Source organism: Vombatus ursinus, unplaced genomic scaffold (genome assembly GCF_900497805.2).
Source record: "Vombatus ursinus unplaced genomic scaffold, bare-nosed wombat genome assembly UNPS02014852.1, whole genome shotgun sequence".
Taxonomy (NCBI): Eukaryota; Metazoa; Chordata; class Mammalia; order Diprotodontia; family Vombatidae; genus Vombatus; species Vombatus ursinus.
The window spans coordinates 12016781-12029780 of NW_020954630.1; the positions used below are offsets into that span (position 1 = coordinate 12016781).

Below are 13000 nucleotides of genomic sequence, written 5' to 3' on the forward strand. Positions count from 1 at the left end.
TGTGTGTGTGTGTGTGTGTGTGTGTGTGTGTGTGTGTGTGTGTGTGTCTTTGTTCCTCTACTCTCACCGCAGTTCTGGAACCATGAAAAAATTAACTCTCCCACTGTTCCTGGATGAGGTGTATAATCTGCTTCCCTATGGCCCCACTCAGCTTCTCTCTAACTTTCTAGACCAGAGTTCCCTTACTTGGCCCCCTGTTCTCCCGTATGTGTTATTCTCCCTTATGTAAGCTCCTAAGGGCAATGACTGACTCTGTGTTTGTATTTGTATATCTAGGGTTTATCACAATAGTAAGAGCTTAATAAATGCCTCTTCACATATGCACACACACACACACACACACACACACACACACACACACATACACACACACTAACATTCATCTTCCTCTTTTTGATTTTGTGTTGGCTATCCCCCATAGCTGGAATGCTCTGTCCCCTTACCTCTGCCTCCTAGTTTCCCTGCTTCTTTCAATACTCATCTCAAAGCCTACCTTCTGCATAGAATCTTTCCTTGCTAGAAAGCGGATGTATAAGCCTCTCCTTTCAGATTATCTTCCATTTACTCTGTATATATCATATCATGTCATATCATATCATATCATATCATATCACATATATCTACCTGATTATTTACATCTATCTATCTATCTATATACATACCTGATTATTTACATGTTGTCTTTCACATTAAAGTGTATGCTTCTTGAGGGCAGGCACTCTTTTTTTTGCCTTTCTCTGTATCCCCAGTACTTAGCACCATGACTGGCACAGACTTAAGTGCTTGATAAATGTCCATTGACTGAATAGGAGAGCCATGCTAAAACTGCAACTTTCCAGTGGGGAAAATCATCTGGCTTGCTTCCCCTTGATAGTGAAGTCATCAGAGGTGGAAGGACTGATGCTGAGCTCTTCCATCCAAAATAATGACTAGAATACTTTGGCAGCCACAAGCCACCATATAAAACAAGGGTTTCATGTCTGCATGTTTGAATTCATTTCATATCTTTTCTTTGGATTATAACTAAGTGGAGCAGTTGACTTGATTGGCTAAAGGTAGTAATCTAAAACTCTTTCTCTGGGAATATACTATAGTGATGCCTTAAGTAAATGAACAAACAAATAAATAACTAAGTAGATAGACAAATGAATTAATAATATATAACAAGTATATAAGCAGACAGGTAGATAGCCTGTTCATCAAACTTGTCATAGAATTTCTCACATCTGAGCCCAGAGATTTTCTTTGACTTCTTTTGTTGAAATGACAGCTCTAAATAAGCATGGTGATCTTTAATGACAGCCATGAGTCCATCTGCTTTAGCAAAAATCCTTTTGGCCCCCTATGTCAGTTTTTCCAAAGGTGATTTATAAGGGCAGGAGTTGAGAACATGGTTAAGATTTTGTCAATTCTGATTACTAAACACTGTGCCTCTCTGTTGGACTTAATTCCTTCACAATGGGGCAGGTATAGGGGTGCCTTTGTGGCAATGTTTCCTACTGTGAGTGATGGCCACGGCATTACACAATCACAGCATTTTGGAGTGGGAAGGAACCTAGTCCAGACTTCACTCTTTTCATCATAGCAGAGTTAGAACTGGTACAGTGGAAAGAGCAATGACTTTAGTCAGAGAACCCAGATTCAGATCTTAGCTGCGACATTTTATTATCTTTGTGACCTCGAGCAAATCAGTCTCCCTTGACCTCCGTTTGTAAAATTAGAGGATTGGACCAAAGTGTCTCAGGGGTTCCTTTCAGGTGTAGACACATGATTCTATGATCCTAGAATCCAGATTTCCTTACTACTAGCCTTGGCTTCTTTCTACAAAAATGTGATGCCTCTGTGTCTATTTACTTTATGTTGTAGGAGAACATAGAGGTAATTCCAGGTGAATTTTTATAAACTAATGATATCGATGGAGCTCTACTACTATTCAAGAAGACTGGAATTTTACCTGACCATAACGCTCCAACCGCAGCCAGTAAGACATCAGGGTGTGGGAAGAAAATTATAACGTGTATTTTTCTCCCCCCCACCCCCACCCCCGCCACTACTCCATTAACTGTTCCAAAGTTGTATGCTCCTTACCAATAAATAATTTAACACATCGTGCTAGAGGTAGAAAAGTTATGTAATTAAAAACTTTTATCTACTTCTATGCCAGTGCAGAGCAGTAAAATCTTGGCAATGACTAATTTAATCCAAAAATAAGTATAATCAGGCCTTAATAAAGAGAGAAGTAATGTTGGCCAGGAATCTTGCATCAAGCAAAGAAAACAGATAGGAATTGCAAGTAATCAGTTATGCTCAAAATTTCCATTAGTTTCAGACATACTTGTTTGACTGGTTTTTAAAGTTTTGTAGAACAGATCCTACCCAATTAGGACCATACATTATCTCTAGCTTCTAAACTGATGCAAATATTACCTGTTTTCTGATGACAATCAGTGACTTAAGGAGGCTTAGCTTCTTATGCAAGCATTAACATTTCCAACAGGTGGCAGCCAGGAGCATAGAAAGAACCAGGCATAGTGTCTGGAATTCAGTATGGCAGCCCTCTAGAAAGAAAAACAAAGACAGAACAGAAGATCTTGTAAGCTACCTATCATCAAAGTGAAAGGAGAAATATACTTCTTTCTCCATTGGTACAAGACATTTTAAGGATGAAAATGGAAAATATATTAAATTAAGTGTACATTCAGTGTAAATTTGGTTTACTTACCCACCTACCTTACTTATATATCTAGATGTGCCAAATACATATTTAGCCAAATTAGTCTTTAACGTCCTTGTAAAATGGGAGGGTTGGCCTGGATAGTTCCTAAAGGCCCTTCCAGCTCTATATATATGACCCTATGTAATTTGTATTGCTGAAAGTCTCATATATTTGCACTAGTTTTAGAGTCAGAAGATTTGGATTCTAATCTTATCCAGGCAGAGAAATTTTGGCACCTGGAAAAATTCATTGAAGGGGGAGGGGGGTCATCAGAGCTATTCCTAGACCATGGATAAACCAATCAATAATTATTAATTAAGTGCCTACTATTAGTCCATCAATAAACATTTCTTAAGCACCTACTATGCACCAGGCACTGTACTAGGCACAGGGGTTACAAATATAAACAACAAAACAATCCCTACATGCAAGGAGCCTACATTCTAATGGGAGAGACAAGAACATATAGAGTATATGTAGAAGAAATACAAAGACAATGCATTTAAAGTAGGTAAATATAAAATAGTTTGAGAGGGAAGGTGTGAGGGGGATAATAAAAGTTTCATGTAGAAAATGGTCATTGAGGTGAGTATGGGAGGAAAAGAAGCCTCCTACAAGGCAGAAGTGAAAGTGCAGCAAATTCCATGTATAAGGAACGGCCAATGAAAGTGGAAATGGGAGATGAAGAGCTAGGAGCGAGAAACCAAGTGAAGGAAAGTTTGTCTGGATTGAAGAGTTCAGGAAAGGGAGTGATAAACAATGAGACTGGAAAGACAAGTTGAGGCAAGGTTGCGAATATTTTTTTAAAAAGAAACACAGGAGTTTATATTTGAATGTAGAACAACAGGAAGCCACTGGAGTTTTTTAAGCACAGGAATAACAGTCAGATACGCTCTTAAGGAAAATCATGTTGACAGCAATCAGGAGGAAGGACTGTAGTGGAGAGAGACTTGAGGCAGTGAAATCAATTAAGAGGTCACTGCTATAACCTAGGAAAGAAGTGATGAGGCCCTGAATTGAAGTAGTAGTTGTGTTAGTAGGGAGGAGTCAGACGCAAGAGACGTCGTGCAGGTAAAAATGCAAGATTCGGCAACTGATTGGATATTTGGAGTGCAGAGCCAGGGATAATAACAAGCAACAAATCCAGGAGACTGAAAGAATAATGGTGCCTTCCAGAGAGGTAAGAAAGTTTGGAAGAGAGCAGCATTTTGGAGGAAAAGACCTGGAATTCTCTTTTGAACATAATGAATTTCAAATGTCTCTGGAACGTCCAATGTGAAATTTCCAATATGCAAATAGTGATGCTGGATTTTAGCTCAAGGGAGATATTAGACTGATAGATATCACACATCCCATGTAGGCAATTGTGTGTAGTACTTATCCACTAAGTCATAGGATAGTTGTGATCTGCTTTTAGAAGAAGGAGTTCTACACACTGCCAAAATCCCAGATCCTTTCAAGTAGTAACAGTGTAGGAACAAATTTCAAGATGTATTGGTTTCTGAGAAAATTATACAGAGAGGAATCTGTTTGGGGTTAGACGGCAGGCATGACAACAGAATATGGAAGTTCCACTTGACTCTCATTCCTCTGACCACCAAATTAAGATCCTGAAATCTCCCCACTTACTCCATCACCCTTTCTGAACACTTTATAGCTAATATCTGAAGCACACAACTTAGCATCCCCATGCATTTGTTTTCTAATCATTTTTCAATGTGTCTTGTTTCATCTCCCCCACCATATCATCAGCTCTTTGAGGGCAAAAAAAGCCCAAACCCATGTCTGTCTCATACTTTTTTATCTTTACACCTCCTCTCTCTTCCACTGTATAGAGGTCAGAGTTCGTGTCTACTTAACTTGCAAAATGCAGCATGAGCACAGCAGCCTGTGGGCTTTTGATAAATAATGCTATGTGAAGTAAACAGAACTAATAAAACGAGTGTATGTGTGTGTGCATATGTATAATGTCTAGAAAAACAAAAACAAAATGAAACCATATGTGTAATTACAATGATCAAGCTTGGCCCCAAAGAAGGGAAGAGAAGACTTATCTCCCTCCCTTCCCTTCAGAGATACAGGACTATGCATATGGAATATCATATAATTGTCAAACTTGGTTGATATGCATTTGATTATTTTACTGAATTGTCTTTTTTTTCTTTTTCTTTTATTCATATAAAAGATGATTCTCTGGGGAGAAGGATATATTTGGAAATGTAGATGGTATAAAAACAAAAGAGAATAATAAAATGTTTAAATAAATAATATTTTATCCTGCTGATAAAGACCTGATCTCAGGAGAGGGCATAGGGGTGTGGCAAAATGGATATTTCAAATTCAGCCTCAGACACTCACTAGATGTTTTAACCTGGGCAAATCACTTAGCTTCTATTTGCCTCAGTATGCTCATATGTAAAATGGAGATAATAATAGCAACTCCTTCCCCTGGTTGTACTGAGGATCAAATGAGATAATAATTGTAAAGTACTTATAAATATTAGCTATTATTATGAGAGATTTGGCTTGGAACTGAGATAAAAAGTCATGTTTCCTTACTCCTAATCTGATGTTCTTCCCACTACATAATAAACAACGAACATTTAACGCTTGCCACATTCAGAACACGACATTAGGTGCTAGAGGAGTATACAGAGTATATTTAACACATATGGTCAAAGATTATAAACTTTGAAAAATCGCTTCAGAAATCATCTAGTCCAATTCACTAGTTTTGTAGTGGAGGAAATTGCCACCCAGAAAGGTTAAGTGGCTTAACTGTGGTTACACAATGAATGAATAGCAGAGCCTAGATTTGAACACGGGTCATTTGACCCCAAAACCATCATTTTTAACACTGTATCATGCTGCCTACCATGATCCCATCTCCATAGATTTTATAGTCCATCTATCATACTACATGGGTACATAAAAATGCCCACCTCAAAATTTAAGGCATTGGTATCAGACAAATCTGTTAAGCTCTTGAAATTCCCTGGAAAGATATAATAGGAGGTATAGTACATCTATAATTAAATCTTGATGATGGAGGAGAAGAGCAACATGAATAATCAATCAATAAGCATTTATTAAGCCCCTATTATGTGTCAGGTACTTAGTTGTGCTAAGAGATGCTAACAGGCAGAGATACAAAGATAAAAGGGAAACAACCCCTATTCTCAAGGTGCTTATGTTCTAATCAGGGAACCAATATGAACTTTTATTAATTAATACTACTATTATTAAAAAAAATAATTATTGTGGGAAAGGATTGGTAGACTTTACCATAAGGCCAAAGGTATCCTTGCCACAAAAAAAAAAAAAGATTAAGAATCCATGATCTAACTAATCCAACCTTTTCCTGAACAGGGATGACCTCAATGGCACCCACAATAGGTGGACATTTAATCTTTGCTTGAAGGGAGTGGGGACTTACTATGGTCTGATGCCTCCTATCATGCTTTGGAACAACTGTCATTGTCCAGAAGTTTTTTCTTAACATCAAGCGTGTGTCTCCCTCTCTCTGACATTCATCCACTGTCCATCACTCACCCTCAAGTTTTGAGAATTTCCCTTCTCTCAGGGAAATTGAGCTCAGAGGTGACAAAAGCAGGAGCTAGGTTATTACTCAGACTTTCCATTTTTGAATATCTATAGTCTAAATTTAGATAAATGTATTTTTCTCTGTCTCGGTAGATTACCCTCCCATTACTTTCCCCATCAGCTTCCCTTCCAGGTTTATCTTCTTTCATGTTCCCTGGCAGCTGGCCTCTTGTTGCTGCTGGAGGTGAATTATGCAGGGTGGTCAAGAGGGGAGGGAATTAAGGGGGAGAAAATCTTTTGCAGCATCTGTTGAAATGGTTTTCAACTGACGGACACTTCAAATGCATAGAGCACCCAAAGAATTGAACTGGGGACTACTAAAAAAAAAGACTGTGACATTTGCCCTTTTCTAGTCCGTGGGGAAAAAAAGCAATCTATTCTCTTCACATATAATTCCCATTAGTGCTAAGGAGAGCTAGAGAGGCTCAGGGAGAATGTTCTTTGGTGTTGTCTAGGCCCAGCACTTTTGAACTCATCTATGGCTCTCATTCTTTATTGTTTGCAGAATGGCATAGGGAATGAACACCCTCTCAATGCCCTCTCAAGCCTCAACCCTTCTGGGCTCACATGAGAGAAACTGGCAATTTAGAAAGAAGTAAATCTTCAGAAAATGGGCAAAATACATATGGAACTAATTTTATTGCAGACGAGGTCTTGCAAGATATATGGCCATAAAAGAATAACTAGTCACAGCCCTGAGGAAAATCATTAGCCCCACAAGCCCATATTCTTGTTGTGGCCTCCTCCATTTTCCAGGAGGGGGCTTTGACCTGAATGCAAAAGGGCTCTCCTTTGCTTCTCATTATTCCCTTTTCTGGTTAGCACCCTCTTCCTTTCTTTCAACAGGCTTACATGTAAATGTACACACATACAGACACAAATACACACAAAGGCATACAAACAACACCCCTCCTTTTCCTCATCTGTCATCTCTCTCTGTAACTCGTTTCAGTCCAATCCCCAAAGCACTAGAAATGTCAGTGATTAAACACAACCAAATTTGGCCTGCCTCCAAGCTAGCCTCCATCTGATTGGTTTTCACTCTGCCCCAGTTTGGAGCTCTGTTCATTACATCAGCCTGACCCTATAGCACTAACTCCCATAGTAAAGAAGTTAATCAGTGAAGGGGGTAGAGCTCTTGAAACGAGGCAGTTTTACCCCAAACTCACTGGAGCAATTATGTGTTAATTAGAGCTTTGTCAGGCATCAAGCATAACAAATCTGGACAAATGCAGTAGGTGTGACTCTCCATAGCAACATTTCATTGGCAAATAGCTTCAGAAAAATATAGATTTTTTTTATTCCCCGAAGCTTCAGTCGTTTGAACTTATAATTCTTTTGGTTAATCTTAGCAGCAACATAGGGATTCGAGTCAGGTACTCAATGGCTCCATATTTTTGCAAGTGTGGAGTGAGGTTTGAAAGGAAACATTCTCTCGCTGTCTGTTTTGGTTTTTTTTTTGCACAGCCATCATTCGATTTAGAGAATTAAATAAATTAGAAAGTGCTTATGTGATAAATCACCAAATTCAATAATTCACTGCCTACCAGAGTCTGGGCTGGTTACCTACTAACTACAAAGCGAGAGTCAAGTCATTGCCTTTAGTCAACAGCATGTGAGCTCTGGTTCTACCTGAAGAATCTTTCTACATGAGCTCCTGGTCCATAGGCCCAGCTTTACAGATGAGTAGGTTAGGTGATATCATTTGCCCAGCTAACACAAGGCCCTCTTGACCCAAAATATTTTTATTGATGGCCCTCCCAAGAGACCTGGGAATTCTAAATTACTTGTTCCCTCAGGTGGCTCCAGTAAGCACTGAAGGCTTATTTTAAGATATAAATATTATTTGGAGGGATTGAACATAGTGTAATAGCATATTGAGCCTGGAATCAGGAAGACCTGTTTTCAAATCCTATCTCTTACACTTATTAATTAAGCAAGTTAACCTCTCTTAGCTTCAACTTCTTCATCTTCAAAATGTTAGGGGTTAGAGTTGACTTCCAAAGTTTCTTTAGTCTCTAAAATCATGAGCCTATGTTCCATGAAGTCATTCAATGTATCTGAAATTATTTTATTAGACCAGCTAATAGAGATCAGGGACCCAAGAGAATATGACCTAAAGCAGGTAATTTTTGATGGAGCACAGAGAAGAGGGAATGGTCTAGACTGCATGGGGGAGCTGTCTAGGGAATGGCAGGTTTGGAAGGTATGCCATAATGGGATACCACAATGAGAAATGTAGGCTCCCTGAACTGGGTAACCTGAAGGTATTGTGTAACTTGGTTGTTATACAGGAAAAAGAAGGAATAGGGCACAAGAAGTGGAAAAACACCAAAGACAAACCTGTGGACTCCTTTGTCTTAAACCAGTCTTTCTGGTGCAAATATTGAGAGACCCCAGGGTAGAGCTGGTCTAAAGCTTTTGTTCTCCATGGGCATAGTTTGGAAAGCATGTTGCTGTCCCCACCAGAGGTTTTGAGCTTTCATATATGACATGACTTTTCACAAACTTACATATATACCATGGAGAGCATGATTTTCTATTAAAATATGCTATATTTTTATTTTATTTTATTATATATTATTTTATATATTTATATAATGTATATAAATATATATTAAAACATCATAAAAATACGTTCCTACTTACTCCCTATGATACACCCTAGGCAGCTGCTGACCTTATCTGGCCCTGGGACAGAGAACTATCCCTAGTTCCAGCTCTATGTTGAAGTATTCTCTCTATAATCTGTTTGAGGTTCTTGACTCAGAATGCTTTCAGAAAGTGTATTATACCTGGGGAACCCATTTTCTCATACTATTAGTTCTGTTCATTTAAGCAGATATTTGAGGAGAATGTAAGCTCCTAGAGAGCAAGGTGTTGCTCATCTTTGACCATATTGCACAGCCATCCATTTAGAGAATTAAATGAATCACAAAGTTCTTACATGATTAATCACCATCTTTCCCATCCTAATCCAGAGTCTGGAATATTTGTTGTTGCCATCATTTTTCAGTTGTGTCCAACTCTTCGTAACCCCACTTGGGGTTTTCTTGGCAAAGATGTTGGAGTGGTTTGTCAAGGAGGGGGCTTTGACCTGAATGCAAAAGGGCTCTCCTTTGCTTCTCATTATTCCCTTTTCTGGTTAGCACCCTCTTCCTTTCTTTCAGCAGGCTTACATGTAAATGTACACACATACAGACACAAATACACACACAGGCATACAAACAACACCCCTCCTTTTCCTCCTCTGTCATCTTCTCCAGCTCATTTTATAGATGAGGAAACAAGTAAACAGGGTTAAGTGACTTGCTCAGGGTCACTCAGCTAGTAACTGTCTGAGGCCAGATTTGAACTCAAGAAGATAAGTCTTCTCGACTCCAGGTCCAGCACTCTATCCACTGCACCACCTAGCAGACCTAAGGTAGGGCTTAAACATTGCCTTGAACATAGTAGGCAATGAATTGTTTGTTGAATTGAATTCAAACATTCTGCTCTATGTGTACACATCATCTATCCTCTCCTACCTTTCCTATACTCCAGTTGACTTACTGACTAAAAAAAGAATATTAACCCAAAGAATTCTATAACAGATAGGTAGTTTCTACATCATGAAGATGAAATGAGGATCAGGTCGATGAGCTCAGTGGGGTTTGATTCTGTCTCTATTAATAGACAACATAGCCTAAATAAGGGCAGCTAGGTGGCACAGTGGAAAAGAGTGCCAGGCCTGGAGTCAGAAAGACTCTTCTTCCAGAGTTCAAATCTGGCCTCAAACACTTCTTAGCTATGTGATCCTGTCATTTAACCCTGTTTGCCTCAGTTTCCTCACCTGTAAAATGAGCTGGGGAAAGAAATGGCAAACCCCTCCAATATCTTTGCCAACAAAACCCCTCAATGGGATCACAAATAATTGAACACAATTAAAAAATGACTGAACAACAACAAATAGCCTAAATATATACAGAGAACAGTTAGAGTCTTTAATTCTTGGATACACCTGTTATTCAATGAAAAAAAATCCATTGGTGGCTTCAAAGCACTCTAAATAGTCAGTCCATTTGATTCGGGGATTACTCTACTTACATTTAAGTGAATTTACACTACTAAGAATGCAACTTACACTTGCTCAGCCAAACATAGCCAAGAGTAAAGAAAAATAAATTCATTTGGAAAGCCCGAATTAAACACTTCCTCAAAGGGAATTTTCCTTCATCATTCAGAGGCTATTTCTCCATTCAGAAAACAAAGAAAATGGCAACATTGTGCTTTTCCTTGAATTTTATGCTATATAAAGAATTTCCTGGTAGCTATACTCTACACGATACAACAAAGTCCAATGGAAGGTAACTTACAGGACAGAAAGGTTTGATTCAAAGAGAGAATGTGTACATCCCATGACTAGGAGACCTAGGAGAAAATGACTAACATATGCTAGTAGAAACCATGACCTTCATCAGGGCTGCATACCATATGTTGTGGCCACCCCATATTAGATCAAGGGACAACTTGCCAAGAATTAGTGAAGTCTCTCCCAAAAAACTTTCCTTAATCAAATAAGGGGTATTGTTGTAATGGGAATAACAATAATAACAATGTCAACAACGGTATCTATAAAGTGTTTTAAGTCTTGCAAAATATATCATTTTTTTCTCAGGTAACTAGGTGACTCAGTGGGTGCCTGGTGTCAGGAAGAGTTCAAATCTGGCCTCAGACACTTCCTAGCTGTATGACCATGGGCAAGTCACTTACGCTTCTTTGCCTCATCTGTAAAATAAGCTGGAGAAGGAAATGGCAAACCATTCCAGTATCTTTGCCAACAAAACCCTGAACGGGGTCACAAAGAGTCAGACATGACTGAAAGTACTAGCATATGATACAATTAGAACTAGAAAGGATCTCGGTGGTCATCTAATACAGCCCTCTCATTTTAGAGATGGGTCCAGAGAGATTAAGTCATGTGCCCATAGTCATACAGATAGTAAATGGCACAAGAGAGACAGCATATAGAACATAGGAAGAACTCATTTACTTTTGAGCAGAAATACTGGTAACTTGGCCACTAAATCAAACACCTTAGGCCCTTTAACCAAGGAAGCTTTACTTCATCTCATTCCTCTTTCCTCTTTTTCTTCATTTTTATTATTAAATTATCTTTCTTTCTGGGATTTAATTAGTTTATGCTGAATCAGAAGATTCCAGGGCTGCTCTACGAGAGTAAAATAGGCACTTGCTCCTAGAGTTAGTTCTCTTTATAAGTGCAAGTATCTCTTGAAGGGTAATGCCTTAATAACTTGACATTTTAAAGTATTAGGTTATCAGATGCTTTCTAATTCTGTGACTAGATTATAATGAGACCATTTGAGATGGTTACAGGATAGCTACCTTGGGGGAAAAGGAATGCCAGAACTAGGAAGAACATAGAAAAGAGTGGTGGAAGGGCACCAGGGACCAGTCCTTGTTGGCACAGTTGTACCCTCAAGGGTGATTTGGAGTTGCTGATTGGGGAATTACATCAATTTCCTAACATACACCAGCTGAACCTGAATTAAAGGAGCCACAGACAATGGTCCCTTTCTCATTGCATCCCTTTTATTCCCCATCTAGCGGGAGATGATGTTTTGGTAAGTAAAAATAGAATTCAGATTTTCTATGCTGAGGTCTATTACATACATCCCAGCTCAGAGTTTAGCACATGATATTTTTGATACATGCTGCCATCTTCAGCTAGTAGTTAACTGGCCCAGACATTTTCCATACAGTACTTTGTGGTATTAGCTCACCAGAAGAGTTTCCACTGTTTGTGAAACTTAAAAGACAATAAAATAAAAGCTTATTGCTTGCTTGGGGACTTCTTTCTAACATGTTAGACATGTCAGTTTAGAATCCCTAACTGTAAGGTAACATTAACATCATGCACTTGAATCTTCTAGTCTATTGTTGTTGGTAAATGTCAACCACTTTAAAATTCTCATAAAATTCCGTCTCTAAACTTCATTTTCTATAACTGTGAGTGATTTGTCCCCTGGAGAGGGGCAGGCAAATTAGAGTGAAGTTGGCACTAGAACTAGGATTGATGTTGAGTGATTACTCAGACAGTGAGGATCCGAGTTGGCCAAGCCCAGCAGGCTTTGACATTGGTTAAGGGCTCCCAGGGGAGCCAGAACTCTTGTGGCAAGTAGAGGGGGTTGGGGGGAGTGGGAGATGGAGAACCTCTAAGATGGAGCTGCCAAACTCCACCCCAGCCCTTAATCTCCATCTAGCATTCATCCTCCACCCTGCCCTGGTCTCCTGTCTACCAACCCCCTTGCTTCCCCTAGAAGTGAGAGCAGGAGGCTAAAAACAGAGAGATGAAACCAGAGACGGTTTTCCCCCACAGGCAAAGTAAGCAGCTGTCTTTATGGTGAAATGTGAGAAAGAAGAAAAGCCCTCTACCCTTCACGCCACCCCCCACCCCCACTGCCAAAAATATCTCTCCTATTAGGTCAGCTAGGGTACCTAAAATTTCTAACATTTCTTCCTTAAAAGCCTTAAGTGTGATTTAATTAGATGAGGGCATCATACCTCCTGGAAGGGGGTAACACCAAAGGCCATGCTGAAATGTTGTTTTAATGGGGCCTTGGAAATAGTTAGGAAACACACACTAATCATAGCTGACATTTAGAGTACTATACAAACATT

General features: G+C 39.2%; 1 long non-coding RNA gene across 1 annotated transcript in view; it reads right to left on the bottom strand.

The window, feature by feature from the left end:
- Nucleotides 1–13000, bottom strand: part of LOC114027072 — a 34272-nt gene that overhangs the window by 6588 nt on the left and 14684 nt on the right. The window contains exon 2 of the long non-coding RNA XR_003567206.1: nt 2428–2558. This is a non-coding gene — a long non-coding RNA (uncharacterized LOC114027072). The remainder of the gene's footprint in view (nt 1–2427; nt 2559–13000) is intronic.